The following is a 22,866-nucleotide window of genomic DNA, read 5'->3' as shown; positions in this document are numbered from 1 at the left end:
TGTGTGGCGTATGTAGTTCCTTAAGATGAACTCACCTGCTTAAGCACACACAGGCGACTAAGGCCAGCTGTCGCATGCCTTGTATCTACTACAGCTTACATGCTGGGGCACAGGGGCAAAAAAAGAGCAAGCAGTCTCTTGTTAAAAGTTGCTGGACAGAGAGGCTGAAAACCTGCATTTTCCATAGCAGCAGGGGAGCACAAAACCCATGTTCAAGACATTGGTTGTCTTTAGAGCAGGAATAAGAAACACGGGGCCCTTCAGGTGCATGTGGACCCCAACTCCCAACTGCCCCACCTAGCATGGTCAGGGATGATGGGAGGTGCAACACCTGGAGGGTGTCCTCTGCTTCAGAGGAGTATGCCATGTTGAATCACAATCCTTCTCCTGGTGTCCCCGGTTTATATGTGGATTGTGCAAACTTTTGTAGTAGATCCAATAACTGTGGGTTGCTTTGGGGTGGGGGGTGGGGAGACCCGAAAATAAAGAGGCAATACATTTAATTAGGATCAAGTAAAATGTCACAGTGCAGCTGGCAGGCTTTTGTGTTCCCCTGATATTCAGACTGGATCAGTGTTCGAAACTCCCATTGTTCTAGGTGCATTTTGCAACAGGGAATTTAATTAGTGCGAGCAGTCTCTGAGCTCTGGGTGCAGTACTGCACCTAAGATTTCAGATTAAAACTGCAGAGTGAAAGGAAAGGAGGACCTCTTTCTGCCTCCCTACTTCCAGCTAGTCTCTGAAGACTGGAGAAGAGACCCTCTTAAGAATATTAGGGGTGTGTGCAAGGTAAGGACCAGACCATGTGAAAAATGAACATAATATTTTAGCTGCGATTCATTCATTTTCAGTTTATTATTCTTGTTATAAAAAAGCGCACCTAGACATTCTGTTGTTGCGCCCATAACCTAGGTTTAATGTGCCATTTAGCTCCTAGATTTCATATATCAGTTTCTAACATTGGACTGGATGTTAGGCTAAGAAAAAGTTGGGAGGAGAAAGAAAAGACCCTGAAGTCTAACGTTTGTAACAGTTGCAAGAAGGAGGTGTCCAGTGGGGCATCTGGATACAGAATGGCAGCTTTAATAAGGTTAGAATCAGTGTCTTTCAAACCTGGGTCTCCAGTTGTTTTTGGACTGCAATGTTCATCATTTCTGACCACCGGATGGTGGGACTTGGGAGTCCAACAACATTGAGAGACCCAAGTTGGAAACACACTGAGTTGGATTCTGGTGGGTGCAAAAAAACATGGCAGATTGCACTATGGTTGTACTGGGATCCAAAAACAAGGGCTGTTCCCCATTGAAAAAAATAAAACCCACTGGTTACTTGGCTCTGCCTCCAGGCGTTGTGGGGAAATATTACCTTTTGGCTAGTTGATCCCCCCCCCCCCCAGTGAACTTTCTCAGACAGCACAAAGGGTAACTGAGGGCACTGATATTTTATTTTGATGAAAGCAACACTGGCTCTTTCTGGATGACAATACCATAGGAAACAGATGGGTTTTGATAAAACAAGTTATTTATATCTGTGACTAATCTTAGTTACTCACGTCATGCTAAGAATCACACATGTGCGCCCCAGAAGAATCAGTGATCAGCAAGAACTAGCACATTTCTTTTGGGGGTGGGGTGGGGAGGTATTACTTATAACAAGCCCAGAGCCTTGCTGCTGACATGTCACGTGTGGAATTGATACAGCTTCCTCACCTCCAAGTGCCTGTAGTGGTTCCCTGGGGATGCCTTGACATATAGCAGCAGCAACTGCCTAGTTGCATACCTGTCAACTGTCCTGCTTTGAGCAGGACATCCCGGAATTACAGAAGCCACACCTGCTTCAGATTGGATCCCGAGACGTCCCGTTTTCATTGCCATGAGTGTGTGGACCTGAAAGATGCCCATGTTTGGAGGCCATGCTCTCTTGCTGGTTATCTGGAATGGTGCAGCCCTGAAAGATGCACATTTTGGGGAGCCATGAATCCTGTGACTCACATGGAGGTGCAGCCCAGAGAGACACACACCCCAATTTTCCGCTGCTGGATGTTGGAGGGCATGTAGTTGGTCAACTCATCAAAGAGAGATCCTGCCTCTCTCATTGGCTTTGCTTCCCCATTCCATCTTCAGCCAGGGGGGTGGGGGGCCAACATTGTTGCTGCTGTGTCACTAGCTCTTCGGATCTCAGGCATCGCATGAAATGAATGGCACTACAGCAAGAGATGAGGAAATGTATTCGGCCTGAGGGCCACACTCCCTCCTGAGCAGCCTTCAGAAGGCCACATGCCTGCGGTGGGGAGGACTAAAGAGACATGTAGGTGTAGCAACAATGGCAATTTTTTTTACCTTTGTTCATTTGGTTAGCTGCTACACACACCCAGGCAAGGAAGAGGCATTTGATCAGGCACATTCCAACCAGGCAAAAACTTATAGGGTGCAGGAAACCAGAGGCCTTTCTTCTTGGAAGAATAGGTTTGGAATTGCCCAAGAAAGATGTCAGATTGTTTTTGTATGCCACAACAGCTGCTAGAATTTTGCTGGCCAAAAATGGGAAATCACAAGAAGTACCAACAGTGGGAGGAATGACAGGTGAAGATGATGGATTTTTCGGAGCTAGCCGACCTGACCGGAAGAGTCCGCGACCAGAAGGAGGAGGAGTACTAGGAGGAATGGATTGGATGAAATTTAAAGACTATTTAGCTAAATATGCTAAGATAACTTAAAAAGAAATACTTGCAAGTACCAGATTGGCTTAGGATTTAAATAAGTGATGTTATTGAATAATATCTCTAAAGTTAAAATGAAAAGAAAGAAAGATGTTAATTGATTAAGTAAATTTTATGAGAAATTAGTTTTGGAAAACTATTACAATGATATACATAGAAACTCAGCCAGGGGAGGAAGTCACCTAACAATGTTAACAAAAGTGGAACTAATATAGTTAGGATTTATGTTTATTTGTTTGTTTATTTGTTTTTTGATGTTTGTTATAAATTTGGAAAATCAATCAAATTTTTGGGAAAAAACCCAACAACTCTTGGGGTGCAAAGTAGGACCAGTAAAGGGTATGGCCTGGGGAGAGGGCCAGATAGAGAGGTCTGAAGGGCCGCTTCTGGCCCCCAGGCCTGAGGTTCCCCACGCCCATGCTACAGGTTACCATAGGTGTCAGCAGAGGCACCCACAAACTATGCAGTCATCCTGCAAATTATTTGACTCATGATAAAATTCAGCAGAAAAGCCTCAAGCTCATTGAAGGACCTGGGCTCCAGCTACAGGCAAGTATTGAACCCCCCTTTCATCCATGGTCCATCCAAGCCCATTGCAGATGCTTCAGAGATGCATTGACTGTCATTCATTGCAGACAGGACAAGTGGCAGCCTTGAGCCAAGATGAATGAGGGATGGACTCCAGCTGCAGAGTTCACATGTGGATCTAAAACTTATCCACTGCCTGGACAGCTGGGGCTAATGTAAACAACATATTTTATTTTTGTTTTATTTATTAGATTTATATACCGCCCTTCAGAATAAGATCTCAGGGTGGTTCACAGGATAAAATACAGGATATAAAACATACTGCTTAGTAGTAGTCGTGGGAGGAGGGCCACTAGCTGCAGAACTTGCAAAAGTTTCCAAACTACTGTTAAAAACATTGATGAATCTTGTGGCACCTTACATAGCAGCCAACATATTATGGCACTAGCTTTCATTGAGTGTTTACATCTTTTCCTCTCTATCCATGCATACCTGCCAACTTCGGGTAGCACTTAATTTATCTGATGAAGTAGGTTTTCGCCCGCAAAGGCATATACCGCAGTTAATCTACTGAGTCCCAAAGAAATCTTTCTTGTTTACTTGCTGCAGCTGACTACCATTGCTACTGCCCTTCTGGAAGTTAGGCTCCTTGAATCCCATTCATTGTTTGGGGTTGGACAAGGTAGAACATATCAGGTAGAACAGATTCATTAGGCCCCTTCACATTTTATTTATTTTTCAGCCTCATGTCCTCCAATCATAATATAAGTTTAGATCTCGAGTTTAAAGGATGCAAGAATGCAGGGTCTGGGTTTGGAATTGATATTGCCAATTGAAAATCTAATTCCACGGTTCAGGGGCCTCCTTGGAGAGGAGTTGGAAGTAAAGTTAGTGGCAAAAGTACATTGCAGATTCTGCCTGGCGCATTCGGCGCTTGTGCCTTGATTGGATGTGCAAGCCTGCACTTTCCCATCAGCACCAATTGTTACAGTCTGAATTATTAACAGTACATCACAGCAATCAAATCCTTCCAAATCAATGATCAAGATTCATTTATTTGTATTTAGTCATCGGACCATCACAAAACAAAAGTTTAACAAGGTAACATCAATGAAAGATAACTCGGCCCCAAACAAAACTACATGCAGCATAAACAAACTTAAAATGCCGAATTCCTCTGGCAGATCACAGCATATCACTTTCTGACATTCTCACAAATTGAAAGTGAACAAAATCTTTGAATGTTACTCACATCCCTCAACTTCCCTCATCTCCACTTTTGCTGCATTTTAGTTTGCTTCTTTGCTGTTTTAGGGGTGTGTGTTGAATTGATATGAACTAAAAACAACATTTGGTTATATATAAATATGCACATATGCATAGTGACAAAAGTTCATAAATCTTCATCCATAGCCACAAATGATCCAGAGAGAAACCACATCTCTCCAACAGAACAGGAAAAGTATCAACCAATAGGTTTGGGAGGAAAAAAACCACAATTTCTATATATTTGGGCATACATATATCCCAGCAATATCAATGCTGCATACATAAACCTTTTTTAAACAAACAAACAAACAAAAACAAACACCTCCAATGAGGGCGAGTCTACAACCTTCTGAGATAGTCTGTTCCATGGTTGAACAGTTCCTACCACCAGAAAGTTCTTCCTGATGTTTATTTAGAATCCCCTTTGTTGTTATTTGAATAACAAGACCCATTGGTTTGGGTCCTACCCTCTGGAACAGCAGAAAAAAGCTTGCTCCATCTTCCATGTGACAGCCCTTCAGATATTTGAAGATGGCTATCAGATCACCTCTCAGCCTTCTCTTCAAGCATTTGTATAGATTTCACAACAGCTAATGTGTGGTGAACTTTCTATGCAATGGCCCCCTTCGCCAACCTGGTGCCCTCCATACATTTTGGGTTGTTAAGTCCCATCAGCCCCAACCAGCACGGGACAGCACCAGGCACGGCAAAGGGTGCCACAGAGATTTCTCAACCCTTCCCCCAGCTCTGCTTCTCTGCCATGCAAGCATATGGAATTGTTCGCAACTCTTCTGCTTGAACAGAATCACATAAGCTTAAGGGGAAGCCTGGGCATATTTTTGGTTGTAATTCAAGGAGCAGAGCCTCTGCCAGTCCGGAAGCAGCAGGATCCGATTCTGCTCACAGGAACACAGAGAAATATCATGTATGGGAAATGAGAACAGTCAACATGTTCCTAGGTGTTCTAGTTTCAAAGCAGTGATTTACCATGCTGACTTGCACTGCAAGCTTCCAGTGTTCCATGCCGGAAGAGAACGCTAGATTTGTGGCTGAGGAAACTGAACGCCACAAAGACCACCCATGATTCACTGGGGAGTCACACAGAGTGTGATATATATCTAGTACACCCCGGCCCCTTTTCAAATGCACAAAACGTTGGATGGCAATCTGGATCCTGCTCTAGAGTGGACTTACAGAGGCTGACGTTGGGCAAATCATTACTCCTCAACCTTGGCTTCCCATCAATAAAACGGGAAGGAAAAAGACACAATCTACTTACTGTTATGAATTTGTGGTGGGTGGGTGTTAAACTGTATGCCAGACTGTTCTAACCATTGGATCCAGCAAGTATGAAAAGCTAATCAAGCCTTCTCATTCTGGGAAATAGCCAAACTAGCTTCCTGGTGAGGTGATGGGCAAATGGGACAGAAAAAGCCACAGCTGAGAGCAGAGCTGGGGCCGGGATGTGAGCTAGAAGCAGCAAGCTGGAGCAACATTTGAGAGCAACACTTGATTCTGTTTGACTCCAAGGCTGCAACTATGGGAGAAACAATACCCTTTTTGGGGTGTTGATGCTGTGAACCCCTTCATCTGTCCAGGGGTCCTTTACCTTTTTACCTAAATACAATATTTACCTGGTTTACACGAACAAATATCTGAATGGGGAAAGCCATCTCCCCTGAACTGGGAAGCAAACTTAAGTGTGTTCTTGATACTGCTAGTGATTCTACCTTGGTCTGTTCTTGGTAGGAAAAGGAAGCGTCAGGAGTAAAGGGACAAAAAGAGGAAGGTAGGGCAGGATGGCGGAAGATGCACAATGGTCACAGGTTCAATCCCAGGTGTCTCCATGTAGGTCTGGGAGCTTCTCCTGTCTGGACTCCTGGACAGCTCTCCATAATACTGAAAACATGGCCTGACTCTGCATAAGGCACCTCCTTGTGAGAAAGCAGAGATGGATTATGGGGGAGAGGTGAAAAGGGGAAGGGGGCTGAGTGCGAGAGAAGAAGAAAATAAAAGGAGCGTCGTCTAAGAAAAATAAAAGTGGGGATAAACAGTCGGCTGAGCCTCTGCGGTTTCTCCGAAGGCAAATTAACTTTTCTTTCAGGCTCTCGCCTTAAAATTGCAAAGAATGTAGCAGCACAACATCAGCTCTCCGATTTATTAATTCCATCCTATCCTACAAGGCCGCCAAACAAAAGCATCTGTGTTTCCTCTGGAGGAGAGGATGAAGGGGCTCATTCATGGTGGAGGTGGGGAGAGCAGCAGCAGATAGGGGAGAGCCATCCCTGCCTCATTCCTCGCTCCTTTTCACCTTTGTGCGGATTTGGGGAAGGGGGAGAGAGAGAGAGATGGGGAGGGGGATTGCACATGGAGATGAAAAGCAACAAAAAGGGCGTACAATGTTACGGAGCGGAGGAGAACAAGATCAGATGGAGCTTGAAAAAGTCTAGGCAAGCTGCTCAGCAAGAGCACTGTCATTTCAGCCCTCCCTCAACCCTGCAAAAGAGCCATCTTAAGCCTATGTGGCTCCTGTTATTTTCCTTTAGAAAGCAACTGTTCTTCTGCTGAGGCCATTTGATGTGCCTTAAAAGTCTACTGGAGCATCTGCTTTGCATGCAGAAGGTCCCAAGTTCAACCCCTGGCATCTCCAGGTAGAAACCTTGGTGTGAAATCCTAGACAGCTGCTGCCAGACAGTGCAGGCCAAACTGAGCTTGATGGACCAGAACTGAAGTAGAATTGATTTATTACGGTCGCAGTTTGGAAATGAGCTTGATGGACCAATCAATGGTCTGATGTAGAATCATAGAGCTGTAGGGGAATCCAACCCTCTGCAAGGCAGGAATCTCAGCGAAAGCATCCATAACAGATGACCATCCAGCCTCTGCTTAAAAACCTCCAAGGCAGTCCACAACCTTTCTGTCAGAAAGTTTTTCTTTATGTTTAGTCAGAATCTCCTTTCTTGTAACTAGAAGCCATTGTTTTGAATCCTACCCTCCAGAGAAGAAGAAGAAGAAGAAGAAGAAGAAGAAGAAGAAGAAGAAGAAGAAGAAGAGGAGGAGGAGGAGGAGGAGGAGGAGTTTGGATTTGATATCCTGCTTTATTACTACCTGAAGGAGTCTCAAAGTGGCTAACATTCTCCTTTCCCTTCCTCCCCCACAACAAACACTCTGTGAGGTGAGTGAGGCTGAGAGACTTCAAAGAAGTGTGACTGGCCCAAGGTCACCCAGCAGCTGCATGTGGAGGAGTGGGGAAGCGAACCCAGTTCACCAGATTACGAGTCTACCGCTCTTAACCACTACACCACACTGGCTTGTTCCCTCTTTCATGTGACAGCCCTTGAGATATTTGAAAATGGCTATCATATATCCTGCCAGTCTCCTCTTTTCCAGGCTAAACATCACCATCATCATCGTCGTCATCTTTATTAATATACCGCCCTATACCTGGGGGTCTCAAGGCAGTTCACAGAATAAAATCAAGATATAAACATACCCAACTCCCTCATCCGTTCCTCATAAGGCTTGGTTTCCAGACCCTTAACTATCTTGCTCACCCTTCTCTGCACACGTTCCAGCTTGTCAACTGGTTTAAAGCCATTTATAATTTACAGGTGCCTCCCCCCCCACTATGTTTTTGAAACCCCAGGCCATGGTTTCTCAAATACAGCCACAGGGGACGATGGGGTACGGTCCCAAGGTCACTACATTAAGTTTGGAGCCACATAGTGTGACTCTCCTTGCTCCCACCAGTGACCACTGCAGGAGGAGGCGAGGATCCCCTGTTTCCCTCACCCTGTGAGCTCCTGACATTCCCTGTAATATGCTGCCATGTTGAAATTTCTTTGGCTGTGGGGCACGCCACAGATTAAATCTTGAAGGTGTTCAACTGTGAACCAAAGTATAGGGAACGTGCACCTGCAGGTGACTTTGTAAAGAAAGTTAAGGACAACCACAACGATAGCATCATGCAGTGATGCGCTCAAAGGGCAGGTGAGGCCAAGGATTGGGGAAGCTCTCAAAATACAAGGGCATTGCTTTCTGTGCTGATTATTTCTGAGTTGTCAATTGCTTTCAAATATAGTGGCGTTCTTCCCCGATTCCTTCCCGCAGCCCCTCCTGCCCCCCACCCCCGCAACTCATCACACTCCTGCCTTGAAGCCTCTTGGAAACAGGCTACCAATTCTCTGAGTGCCAGACAGAAGGAATTTCCTGGCTGATTGATTTCTGGCTTGAAGTAGCCAGCAATTGTGAAGTCTCATCCTAGGAAAGCAGCCAAACTGGGGGAGTCTGTAGATGGGACGGCATCCAAAACCGTGGAGTGGGGAGGCTGGGGCAGCTGGGCGGGGGCATACGAAACGGCATCAGGAGACGGAGACCTTTCTGCCTTATGCACGGAGAATAAACAAGGAGAAAACGTATTAAACAACAGGGGGACGTCCGTCGTTAAAGCAGAAACAAGTCTTTAAATTAAGCCGGGCACTTTGCTGAACCTTGGGAATTTGCACATGCTTAACCAGGACAAGTTGGGAGCCAATGGATATTGCTGCACACCTTGCCCGCTGGCCTCAAGGGACTATCTGATATACAGCGAACAGTGGCAGCCCCCTCTCCTCCACCTTTCCAGTCAATGGAATCTGTGTTTGATTGCTTTTTAAGGCATCCGTTGCACTACTGTTAATAGGAGCTAACAGGGTTCTACATCGGTCAGACCACCTTTGATTGAGACAAAATCAGATCTACAGTCTGAAGGCAGGCAACACAACATCACTCCCCGCAAGCTAAGCAAGCCAGAGTCTGGCTAGTGCTTGGATGGGGGACTGCCTGGGAACCGTGTATATGCTGGGTCCCTCTGGGCTGTCACTAATTCTCATTAAGGGTTCAAGAGTATCCTGTAAGTTTAAGTTTGCACCATTACCCCTCATTCCTCATTCCTCATCCCTCATGCTCTCCCAGCTGAAACAGGGATGTGCTTAGCTCAGTTTCCTACATAGATCTTGGACTTGCTACTTCTTTCTTTAAAAAACGAAATGAACAGCTTATATGGTGACCCTGAAATTGTTACCAGTGTGGCTATGGCTGCTCAGTCATTTCATCTTGTTTAGGGAAGTTTTTAATGTTTTATCTTGTTTTTAATATTCTGTTGTGAGCCGCCCAGAGTGGTTGGGGAAACCCAGCCAGATGGGTGGGGTATAAATAATAAATTTATTATTATTATTATTATTATTATTATTATTATTATTATTAGTGAATTAAAGCACTTCCTCACCCTGGCAAAACAGACCTGCTTTTTAACAAGAAACTGACCCCTCTTTTTTTTTTTTGAGATTAGGAAAGTGACAGGGAAATGCATTGTGTGGGATGAACAAATAATCAACAGGGAAGAGGATGAACACTCAGAAGCAAATGAAGAGGCTCGCTCATTGTCACAAACGAAGCAGAACAAATGTCCAATGAAGACTGGGCACAACGCAAGCATATCAGGATGAATGCACAATAAATAGGTCAACTGGAGGAACCCACTCTCTTGAGTTCCAAAATAGGGGGGAAATAGCATATGCATGCAGGGAATAAATAAAATGAAATCCCACTTAAACACACACACACACACACACAACCTCAGCATTTGTAAACATTATCAAATAAGTCACACATGAGACCATGCTCTACTAGACCATGTTTGTTTATCCAGAATTATTATCATCCCCTGCTATGCACACCCAGCATCACTAACATGGATTTGAAGCCATGCCAGTTTCACATTATACAGGGAGACGGAGAAAGCCATCTCTGGGGCCAAGCAGCACTGATATAGGAAAGAAGACCATCATTTGCCTGGCCCCATGTAGGTCTGCTTTACAGACATTGCCACCTCACTGAGAAAAACCAAACCAGCTGAAAGGAGATCCTGCACATTGCAAGGACCATGCATGAAAGCAATTAAAATGGTGGTGGGAAGTCAATATGACACTGTGCTCCCAGAATTCTTCAGAAGTTCCTTGACACACACACACACCCCGACCTCTTTTGCTTCAGCCTCCGAATCTGAACTGCTCCCTGTCATAGGCTCTTCCTGCTCACTAAACCCTGCTGTCACTTTGGTATCTAGCATCTCTTCCCAATCTTCCCCCTCTGATCTATCCTTAGTGTCCCATCACCAATCCCTGGGCTCTGAGCCTTCCACCTCTGGGATTTCCCTTGGGGGTTCCCAGTGCTATTTTTCTAGAAAAAGAGGTGCTGGAACTCACACTGAAAACCTCCCTTGTTCTCTTGGAATGGCAATGGCGCCCACCTGGGAGACCCTGGGGGTTCCCTTGGGGGTTCCCCAGCTAGCGCTTCCTACTAGTCATTATCGCCCAGCCAGCCCCCAACACCAACCCTCACTGCTCCCTACAGCTGTGTGAGGAAAGGGCACGGTGGTTTGGCGAGTTGTAAGGGTAGGGCTGACGAGGTCTAAGTGGGGGTGGGTGGGTGGGTGAGCAATACAAGCAGGGTCACAACCCTTAGTTCTGCACAAAACTGGAGAAACTAGAAACTGAGAGAACCAAAAATTGACGGATTCATCCACCCCTACTTTGAGCACATATTAGCGAGGGCCCACCCACCGGAGAAGCATAATATGATCTTTTCACAGTAGAACTGTAGTGCGCCTATCCAAAGTCTGTGATGGGATGGCAGCACTTCCCCCAAACAAAATTGCTTTTGCTTTTCTTAACGTACTGCAATATGTAGCCACATAAACCTGGCAACTCTGCACCATTACGACTAGCCTTAACAGGTTTGCATCAAGTGTTTAAATTTTATGAATGCTCATTTCTCCTTTTTATTACGTTGCTTCACTTAGCAAGCAGAGAGCTACCAGAGCTGTGGCCATTGATGCAAAATACCTGGGACAACTGAAAGCACAATGGCTCAGAACAGTTTAGCCCGGCCTTTGTATTCCAGCCTGGTTCGTAAAACAATGCCTCAAACAGGCTTCACAGCTGATTGCAGTGTCCTTTCAAAGGAGCAAAGGGCAGCACAAATTATACACTGAACCGTCGGATTCAGCTGCATCCAATTGTTTTTGCTCTTGAGCTACAGGAAACCTGTTGCATCTGTTGGTGTTCTGAGCACCGAGATATAATGAATTATGCTTCATTTCTTCACGGAATGAGGCAGCCCCCCAAAATGGCTAAACCTGCATTATTTTCACGGCAACACTGATTTTCATTCCCCTCCTTTCGATGACATGAGGTGCTTTTCTTCAATGAATACATTGTGTTTAATTGCAAGACACCCACTTTTTAGGTAATGTAGCATGAAAGCTACGTGCTTTTAACCATTAACACCACTCCCCCCAAAAGCTCTTGTCAGTTCTCAATAGAATCTCATAGAATCATAGAGTTGAAAGGAACCCTGAGGATCATCTAGTCCAGGCATGGCCAAAATACAGTTCCCATCATCCCCTGACCACAGGTCCTGCTAGCTAGGGATGATGGGAGTTGTAGGCCCAAAACATCTGGAGGGCCAAGTTTGGCCATTCTAGTCCAACCACCTGCAATGAAGGATTATGCAGCTGTGCCTTATGGGGATCGAACCTGCAACCTTGACATTGCCAGCACCACGCTCTAACCAACTGAGCTATTCTGTGAGGCAGTATCTTTTCACTGGCGGGCATAGACTTAAACCCACCACCACCAGTTTAATCAACAGTTGTTTCCTATTTATAAAGATATAAAAAGTAGTTGTTTCCCATTTGAAAATATATAATTTTATGAATGACCACACAGGGCCATTCCAGAGTCGCTTCTGCTCCAGGGTCTGCTTCCTCTTAGGGTCAATGTGTTCCATCTGCTTTCTGCACTTTGGGATAGAGGAAACTGCTTGAACTGTAGGGCAGTCAGCTGGATGGGGTACAAATAAAATTATTTATTATTACATTATTATTATTATTATTATTATTATTATTATTATTATTATTATTATTATTTAAAGGTAAAGGGACCCCTGACCATTAGGTCCAGTCGTGACCGACTCTGGGGTTGCGGCGCTCATCTCGCTTTATTGGCCAAGGGAGCCAGCATACAGCTTCCGGGTCATGCAGCCAGCATGACTAAGCCGCTTTTGGCGAACCAGAGCAGCGCATGGACATGCCGTTTACCTTCCCGCTGGAGCGCTACCTATTTATCTACTTGCACTCTGACGTGCTTTCGAACTGCTAGGTTGGCAGGAGCTGGGACCAAGCAACGGGAGCTCACCCCGTCGCGGGAATTCGAACTGCTGACCTTCTGATCGGCAAGCCCTAGGCTCTGTGGTTTAACCCACAGCGCCACCCGCATCCCACATTATTAATTATTATTATTATTATTATTATTATTATTATTATTATTATTATTATTTATTTATTTATTTGAACCCAGGCCTCTTGGCACTCTAACCACTACACCACACTGACAACAGGGAGACTTCAGCAAAGCTATTTCTGTGATAACTCCTTTGCTCTCTGGCTCTCTGGTGTCTTGGACACTGAAGGTGAGGAATGTCAGGAATCTGCCATATACTGAGTGAAGTCACTGGTCCAGGACTATCTACACTGACTGACAGCAGATTTCAGGCAGGCTTCTCTCTCTCAGAACTTCTGCATGTAAAAGAAGATGCTTCACCAATAAGCTGCAGCTGTTCCCAGGTGGGTGCTCACTTTGGGATCCCTGCTCCCTGTGCAAGCAGGTTTTTGAGGTCCACATGACATTACAGGCTTCAAAACGCCAGCCCACATATTTCCCACCTTTAGAATCTTGTGAATTAAAAAAAAACCTGTTGCCAGCGCTCCATCTACACTATTAAACCCCCATGTGGAAGCCTGAAATGGAACCATCCCAGGGGGCAAAGGGCCATGGGCCATGTAGCTTCATAGCAGGCACAAGTAGCTTGTATGAGTACCAGGCGTTGTAGAAATGACATGGCCCAGGTCCCCCTGTGCCGAGGGTGCTGTTGTTGAGGAGAAACAGCATTTTGCAGGGTTCCTGGTGGCTGGAACTTTGCTATTTCAGTGAGAGAAAGAAGGATTTACAGGCTGCCAAAGAGACCTCCCGTTGCCGCCATCAGGTGAGTTTCAAAGAAAGTCAAGGTAAGAAAAGGAAAAGGCTGGTCATTTTACCTGCTTAGCTGTGTTTGTACATGTTTGTATTTTATACTCGGTGGCTGATGCAAATAAATATCTATCTATAAATAGGGAAGGGGTTCAGAGGCTTCTCAGAATTTGAGTTTTCAGGGGACAGTGGTTGAATTTGGACCCTGGTGGCTCCTGATTATGTCACTGAGAGCATCACACAGTCCAAATTTCAGAGCAGGCTCTGCATAATACATTTTTTTAAAAAAACAGAAAATAAAATTACAAAGAAAGCGTTGTAAAGATTACGAGGAAAAAACATAGATTAAACACCACACAAAAGCTACAATTATTTTTTACAAAAAATAAAAAGACAAAATTACAAAGAAAAAAGACAAAAATAGAAAAAAAAATAAAACCATCATTTTCAAATTCCCCAATTTCATTACCTTCTTTCCATGACCTCCTCCTCCTCCCATCTCTTGTATCTTGATTAATAATTGCCACAGCAAATCCTTTCCATAATTCATAGTATTCTGTCATTGCATTACCTTACTCTATTTTCATCTTATCTTATAAAAAACCTTAAAACTTAAGTCTTATTTTTACCAGCTTCTCATAACCATAACCTTTTTACCTGATTCTTTAAACATTTTTACAAGAGCCAAGTAATTTCATTTCAACATTTTTCCAACGTTCATAAAACATTTCTGATAATAAAAAGAGAAAAAAAAGAATAAAAACAATCCAATCTTCTTCCATCGTCCCCTCTCCCCGGTCCCGGGATTGTCAGTCCTTTTTTTTATCCCATTAGTCTGGCACATTAACCTGGTGATCTGGTATCCGAGGCCTTCAAATCTCTTCCATGTCCCTTCCGCAGCTCTTCTTCATATTTTCCTTTCACTCGTGGGAACTCCAGCTTGGTAGTGTTTTTGACCCATTTCAACAAATCAGCCCCTTTCTCATAGTCCAGACTAAACTCCATGTGGTATTTTAAAACATGTTTCAGATTCCCTCCAAGATTGGGAATCCCAACAGCTCCAAACCTCTGACGGCCCATTGCCAGACTCGGAAAGTCCAAACATCCCTGCATAGGGGGGTCAGTCCAACCCCCCATTTCCAAATCAATCCAAACTTTGTCTTTCCAAATCTGGTTTTTTCCAAGTTCATTTGTCAAATCCAAAGGCTCATTTTCCTGCTGGGCCAAAAGTCCCTCCATCCCTGGTGCCCAAGATTCAGCAAAGTCCTCTTCTTTCAGTTGTTCTGTCATGGCATGCTCCTGTTTTGGTTCCTGAGTGGGCTCCATATAGTTTCCCAACAAAAGCTACAATTTAAACTAGTCTGCAAAGCTAACTTCCTTATCGCTACAATTTTTCATTGAGACAATGGAGTTCCAGACATCTTAAGTTTGTTTGTTTTTTAAAAAAAGTATGAAATCATTGCTCCTATCTGAAAACCCGAAGACTCCTTGTATAAAGCAAATCGTTGGGGACTAGCCGTCCAACATCTTTTTATAGGATTTTCAAACAAGTTATTAAATGCTTTCACTAGTGCCCCCTCCTTTTTAAATCTATCTTGCTAGGACTTTCGAAAATCTAGTACAAATAATTATTGCCAAAGTCAACATAAAGAACACTTGCTTCTGTTTCTCCGCTGCGACACAACATTTCACGAATTTCAATACATTTTCTGATTCTGGGGGTGAGGATGGAATCGTTTGCATTAGCCAAAGTGAAATGAGCTCATTAATAACACATAGCACTGACAGAATGCATTTGAAGCACATAACCATCATATTACATCAGCCCTGTAACATATTCCTCATGTGTGTCTGTGCACACTTGTGCATGCTATGGGCACCAACCGAGTCTGGCCTTGGGAGAGACCTGAATGAGATCACAGTTCTACCACTTACGTTACACAAATGCTATGGGATTTACAGAGCATCACTCTTCCAAACAAAAATTCAGACTCGCTGCATGCAAAATTCAGCACCCCTTCTCATCTTGCTCCAATGTCCGTCGTGTCCACCCTATGTGACATTTTTGTGCAAATGTGATATGCTGCTTCGCCTTACATCAAAAGTGGCTGCCTATTCCTGCCCCCCTCCCTTCAGCAATGCTCTCTCTAAAAGCACCTAGAATATCACACTTCTCTGGGCAACCGTTGCTCAAAAAGTGGAAATGATTCATTAATGGATATTCAGCGTGTTGGTACTTTTGATTGGCTCTGGCATACAGCATGCTTTTAATTCTGTATCAATAGACTTTCAAAACACACAATATAGAGTTTTAATTGCTGCAGGGTTCCCTCCTCCTCCTCCCACTGGCCTTTTATTTAGTGCAGAGTTAAGTGCACTGAAAGTGATGCTAAGAGGCTGCTGGTGCTCCTGCGAGACAAGCATGGCAATCATACTCTGTGTGCTTCTGACCCCCCTGCAGGGGGACTCACAGCTCTCGCTCAATGAACAGCGTTTAGGTACAGAGTGTGCCACATACATAGCCAATCCTATATTCAAGTTACGCCAGCTGCATGAGGATGGCAGTCACTACTAAATTCCTGTTGCACAAGTGGGAAAAGGCATTACGCCGGCAGGTGATCTGAGTTCTATGCAATTCACGCTAGTTGCTGATCAGCAATTCGTTTCCAGGTTCAATGGGAAGGTGCTGGTGTTAATCTTTTAAATCTCTTAACAGCTTGGGGCTTGGATTCCTTAGGAACCACCATTTTCTGTACGTTTTACACCTCATGAGCCATCATCATCTGGGGGCCTGTTCCAATTCCCTCCATCTCAGTAGCCAAGGGTTGGGAGTTGTGTTGTGGGATTCGTGTTGAGCAAAGTCAACTATGCCCTATCACTATACTGTGCTGGGTGATCACTGAAGACGCTGAGGCTTTTTTTTAAAAAAGGTTTTTAGTTAATTGCATGATTTTTGCTGGGTCAGTTCCATGTCACCTTTGTGCTGCTGGAATTTGTTAAACAGGTTGGATACTGCTAACTTTTTAATTTAAATGTCCATTGTTGTATTTCAGGGACTATGCTTGTTTTATTCTTTTTTTTTCCTTGAGTCTTTTTGGAGAAATTATAAAAGTGTGTGTGTGTGTGTAAATTTATACTGTGACTGCAATACTACTGCAAATCACAGAATCAGAGTTGGAAGGGACCATAAGGGTCATCTAGTCCAACCCCTGCAATGCAGCAAACTTTTGCCTAACATGGGGCTCAAAGCCATGATCCCGAGATTAAGAGTCTCGTGTTCTACCAACTGAGTTATCCAGGTCAAAACACAAAGCACAAATTTCATATTTAAGACATGGGGCTACCTTGCTGTCCCCTCATGCCTAGACACACATGGTGAAATATGTGGACACTCTGGCAATGGGAAACTTGGGGAAAAGCACTTAGGGCATTGCACTTGCCAATCAGGACTAACACTCCCCTCTCCCCTCCTGCTGCAATCTCAATAATTATCTCCCAGCACCTGTGAAAAACATGCATGCTAAATACAGCAGTGCAAGTAATGCCCAGGTTGTTGACTTTGGATGCAAATCCCTCCAGAAGCAAATGCAACTCTTGCAGGGCTGACACGGGTTCCTGATCCTGCACCAGAGGACACAGCACATGTACGTAGCTAGGACTTGGAAGCTTTCTACACACAAGACACAGTGAGATGTGCATTCAGCTCATTTGAAGGTTAGTAACCCAGTCCTAACCTCAGCTCGCACCATCCTTTGCTTAGGGTCCTTTCCTCTCCCCCTCTGCTATACAATGGCCTACAACTTGAACCTCCAATACTTTCTGCAGTTCTAGTTCTATCCCCCACCTTGACTTGTAATGCTCCCTTCTTCTCCAGAGGCCGATTCACACATTACACAGCAAGAAATGAGCCAACAGAAAAGCCCTGATCACAATCCCGTCTCATAGACCCAGCAAGACCCATGTTAGGCACATTCACACTTTATCCTTTTAGGTGTGCCCCCAAACAAGTAATGTGTGAAGACTCTCATGGCCTCTATAGCAGGTGTGCCCAACGTGGCATCCTTCAGACGTTGGCCTCCAAATTCCATCAGCCCCAGCTGGCTTAGTCAGAGATCATGGGAATTGGAGTCTGGCCACATTTGGAGGACACCATGTTGTCTACATCTGTAGATCAGGCCTGGTATGACAGCCAACATCTGCTTCTAACTGGCAGAGAGATTTTACTCTTCTTCTTCTTTTGCTTCCTGCTCCACAGCATGCCTCTTTTACATCCGCTGCCTGGCAAGAAGATTTTACAGGACGAGAGCCGCGTAGTGGATGTGTTTGTAACCCATGACACAAATGCTGTATCTCAGCGCAAAGTCAGACAGCTGGGCACCATGTTGAAAGGGGCATTTTCTCCACCTCCTTGTGCTGCTGGCAGGTTTTTAAAAAAATGGTGTGGCAGAATATACAGGAAGCTTTCCCGGCTGGTCACTTGAACTAAATTTATGGTCACCACTGGCGACCAGGCAGCCATATTTCTGAGCTCTTGTCTAGTGAAATCGGCCATTGCCAGGCACTCTCAAGCTACTTACTCCTCTACCTCTTCCAGTCTTTGGCTCCCATTCCTTGGCTCTGCTTCTCCCCTTAATGCTGATTGCCATTTCAGTTCTATGCCCCCCCAGCTGTCCCCTAGCACCTTCCATCACTTTGTAATAGCCTCAAATAAAACAGGCTGGCAGCCCCTCAACTTCCTCCAGGCACATCGCGGTCCTGAATTTCAATAGCCACTTCAGGTTAGCTTGATCAAAATGCAATTGTCCCCCCCCCCTCCACCAGCCCACGTATATAATCAGGGCTGCAACGGCCTCTTCTCCATGGTCCCTGTTCTAAGCCAAGCATAGTTGCGTGTGAGAGAGTATGCTAGATTGCTAAGGCTGTTTTGGACTGTAGAAGCAGATCAGGCTATACAAAAATCACAAAAGTCCTACACTTTCTCCATCTCCCTGCTTTGGAGATATGATCCTTCACTTTCTCTTTGGACTGAGGGCAAGATTCATATCATCAAATCTGGATCAAAAACTGTCTCCCCTTGTTTTTAAAATCTATGTGGCAGGGAGATATTCAGCAGATACGGCTTATCTATCACTGCAACACCATGACAGAAGTTGTACCTGCACAACTTCCCCTTGGAATACAGATTTCCAAGGCGCAAGAGCACCTTTCAGATATTAGTAGCCTGCCATTCATCCTCAGACATTGTAACTTGGCTCAGCACAGATGTGGGACGCCTGCCGTCCGGAGCACATCTATTAAACCTTTTCCTGCATTACATCGGTACAGAACTTACACGACTGTAGGTCTTCACTGCCATTGCATGCACTGTATGTTGATCAATTTGAGCTGAATCTCATCAAGGGCTTTGCTGTGGGATCTCTTTAATGTCACAGCTCCGCACGGGAACACGCCAATCCCCACGAGCGAACCCCGAATGCTCACCTCTCGCCAATATGCAACTACAATTTGCCCACGGTCCCTCTTGCACCTGATTATGGCTTCCAAGTCAGAGAGCGAGGATGCTGAGCTCATGCCTCTCATTTGGGTAATTAGACCTTGTTTGCACCTGAGTGGTTTAGAGTGGCACAGAAAGTGAAGCTGTTACCCTCATCAGATTCATCCTCCCTTAAACAATAATTACATCCTAGAAAAGGAAGAAGATGCATCCTAAATAGAAACAAGCACGGCAAGGGCAAAGGAGGAAAAAAAGAGAGAATATTTTCTTCCACTTAACGTTCTAAAAGTGGTCCAATCTTCTGAATCTTGGATTAATGCCTCTTGCCAAGTTAAGACTTTTAAAAAACATCCTGGAACCTTTTTCTTTTGTTAAAGTACCGCGACTCCCCCTCCCCCCCTTTGTGTGTGACTCCTTTTGTTTAATCCAAACAAAAGAGGAAGATTTGATTGGGAATTGGAGAATGCAGTGGGTCCTTGCATGCCCATCTCTGCCGCTGCTTTCTTATCCTTAGGTGAGCAGGCTCCCCGGCAATTTGCAACAGCACATCTGTTCTCCCCTCTTCCAAACGTAGTTAAACACAGGTGACATTTCAGGTGAGGATGATGGGAGGGTTAAATAATGGATTGGATAATATCCTCTAGGATTCTTTCACCGGAGCGTTAAATATGGGAGGGATGTAGAAAAATGCATTATTCCATCCCTTGTAAAAACATCCCCACATCTCTCCGTCTCTCTTAAATCCATCAAATTTGCTGAGGATGAGAAAATATTCGTACCTAAGGAGAAGGGTGTTATTCGAGCCATTATATATATCTTAAAATTCATGGCAATTGTTTGCTTCGCTTAGCACCTTTTAAAGTTAACTATATCCAGTAGAGACGGGACTCTCTTACAAAAAGAAGGGGGAGAGTGGGCAATGTCAAGGGTGTTTAGTCTTAAAACATTGTCCCCCTAGAAAGAGAGAGACTCTCCTGCCCCCCCCACTCAACATTTATTTATTTGTTTTATTTAAAAGAAGAAGAAGAATACGGTGAAGATCTCTCTGTTCATGACACAGATCTATTCCTCTCCATGCGGTTTTTTTGTTTTTGTTTTTTTTACCTGAGGAAATAAATGCGTCGGCTTGTTTCGCGGGTAAGTTGCAATGAAGATCTCCAAGATCACCCGGGCGAGGGTCTCCGGCGGGATCTCCCGGTGCTTAAAGGCGACCGCGGCACCCTGCTCCAGGATGTGAAAGGAGGCGAGCAGGCAGGCGTCCGTCCGGCTGCAAGGCTACAGGTCTGCCGGCTGCGGCTGCAGCACGTGCCCCAGTGGCGGCGGCGGCGGCGTCTTGCGCGCGATCCAACTCCGGGCCGCCGCCTCCTCCTCCTGGCCAAGCCTCCCGCCGACTGGAGCGCAGCCGCTTCGCCGGGCGCCCTTACAAAGCAGCGCCGCTCGGCGCACCTCGAAGCTTGCGGCTCTGGGTGGAAGGAGGCGAGGAGGAGGAGGAGGGTTTGCTTTTAAGGCCCCCTCGGCGGAGGAGACGCCGAGCAGCGGCCCACATCTCGGCGCGCCACCTTAAGAGGAGGGAAAGCGGGCTGAGAGCGAGAAGGGCGACCCGGGAGGAAAACGGCACGCGCGCCTTGGTCCCGTCTGGTGCAGAAGGGCTTGCTTGCTCGGCAAGCAGGCAGCTTGGAAGAGCCTGCCTCCGACACGCCGCCTTTTTAATCCCCAGGGGGGTGCGGGGGTGCGCCGGAGCGGAAACCCCTACGCGATTTCATTCCATAGGGCGCCGCCGCCGGGTTCTTCTGTTCCCACGATCGCTAACCCGGGTTGGAAAACGAAAAAGCTACGCACATACTCGCATGCGGGGAAAGACGGGGGCTGTGGCTGTGAGGAGACCGGGGAGACGCTGGCTGGTGGGAAAGCTCCCCAACCACCAATGACCACGGTTTAATGATGCGGATGGCATGCGCAAAGAAGCGTGTTGAGGGAGGGGCGCTTCTTCATGGGGGGTTTGGGGTTGCAAACGGGTCGGCTTTAGAAAGGGTGAATCTGGATTAGATTGGGTGCGAGCGGGCTGACAGGTTGATGGCAACGCGGTGCTGTGGACGCTGCAAAGAAACTTGCAGGCGCTGATCCCAGGACAGGCAGTCTTATAGAAGGGACCTGATACGTAGAAAGCGGCTTTGGGTGTTTTGGGAACCAAGTGTTGAGAGCGGAGGAGAAAATGCAGGAGAAAGCCATGTTGAAAGGACTCCGAGCTTAGCAAAGCAGCTCTGCCCTTTGCAAGGGAACACCTGTATGTATTGCACCTGCGTGTCCCATGACAAACGTGCAGCGACTGGGGGGCAATATACTGGTCTGTGCTCTCTAGGAAACGGTAGGCCATTCATGGTTAGTAGATGTGTGTGTCCAGTAGGGGTGGAGGGGAGAGGGGAGAAAACTGAGTCTCATTCAAAGGTGTGTCCATCTTATTTGCACTTTTGGAAACAAGGCATAGGCAAAAACACAACCATCCTTTGAAATTTGCACTTCTCTGAATTCTGCAATGCAGTTCTCCTGCCAAGCAATGTGTACAAAAATGCATATACTAGGGTGAAGTGTCCCAAAAAAGTGCATATAATGCAAAAATGCATTGGATCAGGGGGGAAATGGCTTACAAAAATGTGTATATTAGGCAGCACTGCACATTTTTTTTAAAAAAGGGAGACATTTGCACTAAAACACTGTTGAGTACCATAAGCATTTGAAACAAAAATTTGCAAACTGATGTCAAAATGTGGACAACTGAACTTAAGACTGGAAAAATGACAAACTGAAATTGGCAGAATCGCCCATCCCTCCTATCCAGGGAGCTTGAAGACATATGTATTGCTCCCTAATGAGGAAGGGTTGCAACAACTGAAAGGCTTTCTGCAGCTTAGAAAAAAGAGGGATGATGTGATAGAGATTATACAAGCATGCATAGTGTGAAGAAAGCATATAGATCATATTTTTTCCCCTCTCTCATGATTGGGGTCATTCAGTGAACCCGAACGTTGGAAGATTCAGGGCAGGCCAAAGAAAGCCCTCCTCTCAATACAGCACAGAGTTAAACTGTGGAACTCTCTAAGATAAGATGTGATGATTGCCACCAACTTGAATGGCTTTAAAGGAAGACTAGGCAAATTGAGAACAAGGCTGCCAATGGCTATTCATTAGGATGGCACCTCCGCTATGAGAGGCAGTCTGCTTCTAAAACCCATTGTTGGGGAGTGCAAGTGGAAGAGTGTTCTTTGGGTCTGATCCTGCAAGGCTCTTACGTCTGATGCAACTCCAGTGTTTCCCATTGACAGCTTGAGCTCACTCCCAAATGCACACTCCTCCATTCTGTCTTCTGAGACAGATGGATGCCAATTAAAGTGTTCCCCTTAGCAGTTATATTGATGCTGAAATATCATTAAATAAATGGTTGTATCATTCGGTCAACTTTTCAATCACCAGTTCTTAACAACTTTAATCAGGCACTTTAAAAAAATGTTAGATACAGGGTTTTACAGAATGCAAAAACGTAGGTGGAAGATACTGTCTTAAAAGAGACCTTGCCTTTCCCCCGTCACATAGACACACACATAATGGCATGCCTAAGACACCTGTCATCTTAGACATTTTGCATTATCTACAAACAAAGGAAGTATTTTTGCCAAAGCTATTGTTTATTCATATGGAAATATATGCAATTTAGTTAATCAATTGACTAATGCTCTCACTGTTATTAATCCAACGTTATACTAATCCTCGTTAGGTGATCTTCAAGTGCGCTT

General features: G+C 45.2%; 1 protein-coding gene across 2 annotated transcripts in view; it reads right to left on the bottom strand.

Moving 5' to 3' along the window:
- Positions 1–20,987, bottom strand: part of LOC310704904 (galactosylgalactosylxylosylprotein 3-beta-glucuronosyltransferase 1-like) — a 60,892-nt gene extending 39,905 nt beyond the window's left edge. For both annotated transcript variants that reach the window (XM_083498979.1, XM_083498980.1), the window contains exon 1: positions 20,183–20,987. The gene's annotated coding sequence lies outside the window, so the exon portion shown is untranslated. The remainder of the gene's footprint in view (positions 1–20,182) is intronic.
- Positions 20,988–22,866: the final 1,879 nt, after the last annotated feature.

This window comes from Podarcis liolepis, assembly GCF_965112155.1.
Source record: "Podarcis liolepis genome assembly, chromosome: 4".
Lineage (NCBI taxonomy): Eukaryota > Metazoa > Chordata > Lepidosauria > Squamata > Lacertidae > Podarcis > Podarcis liolepis.
The sequence above is the reverse complement of the archived record's forward strand: the minus strand, read 5'-3'. Positions and strand labels throughout refer to the sequence as shown.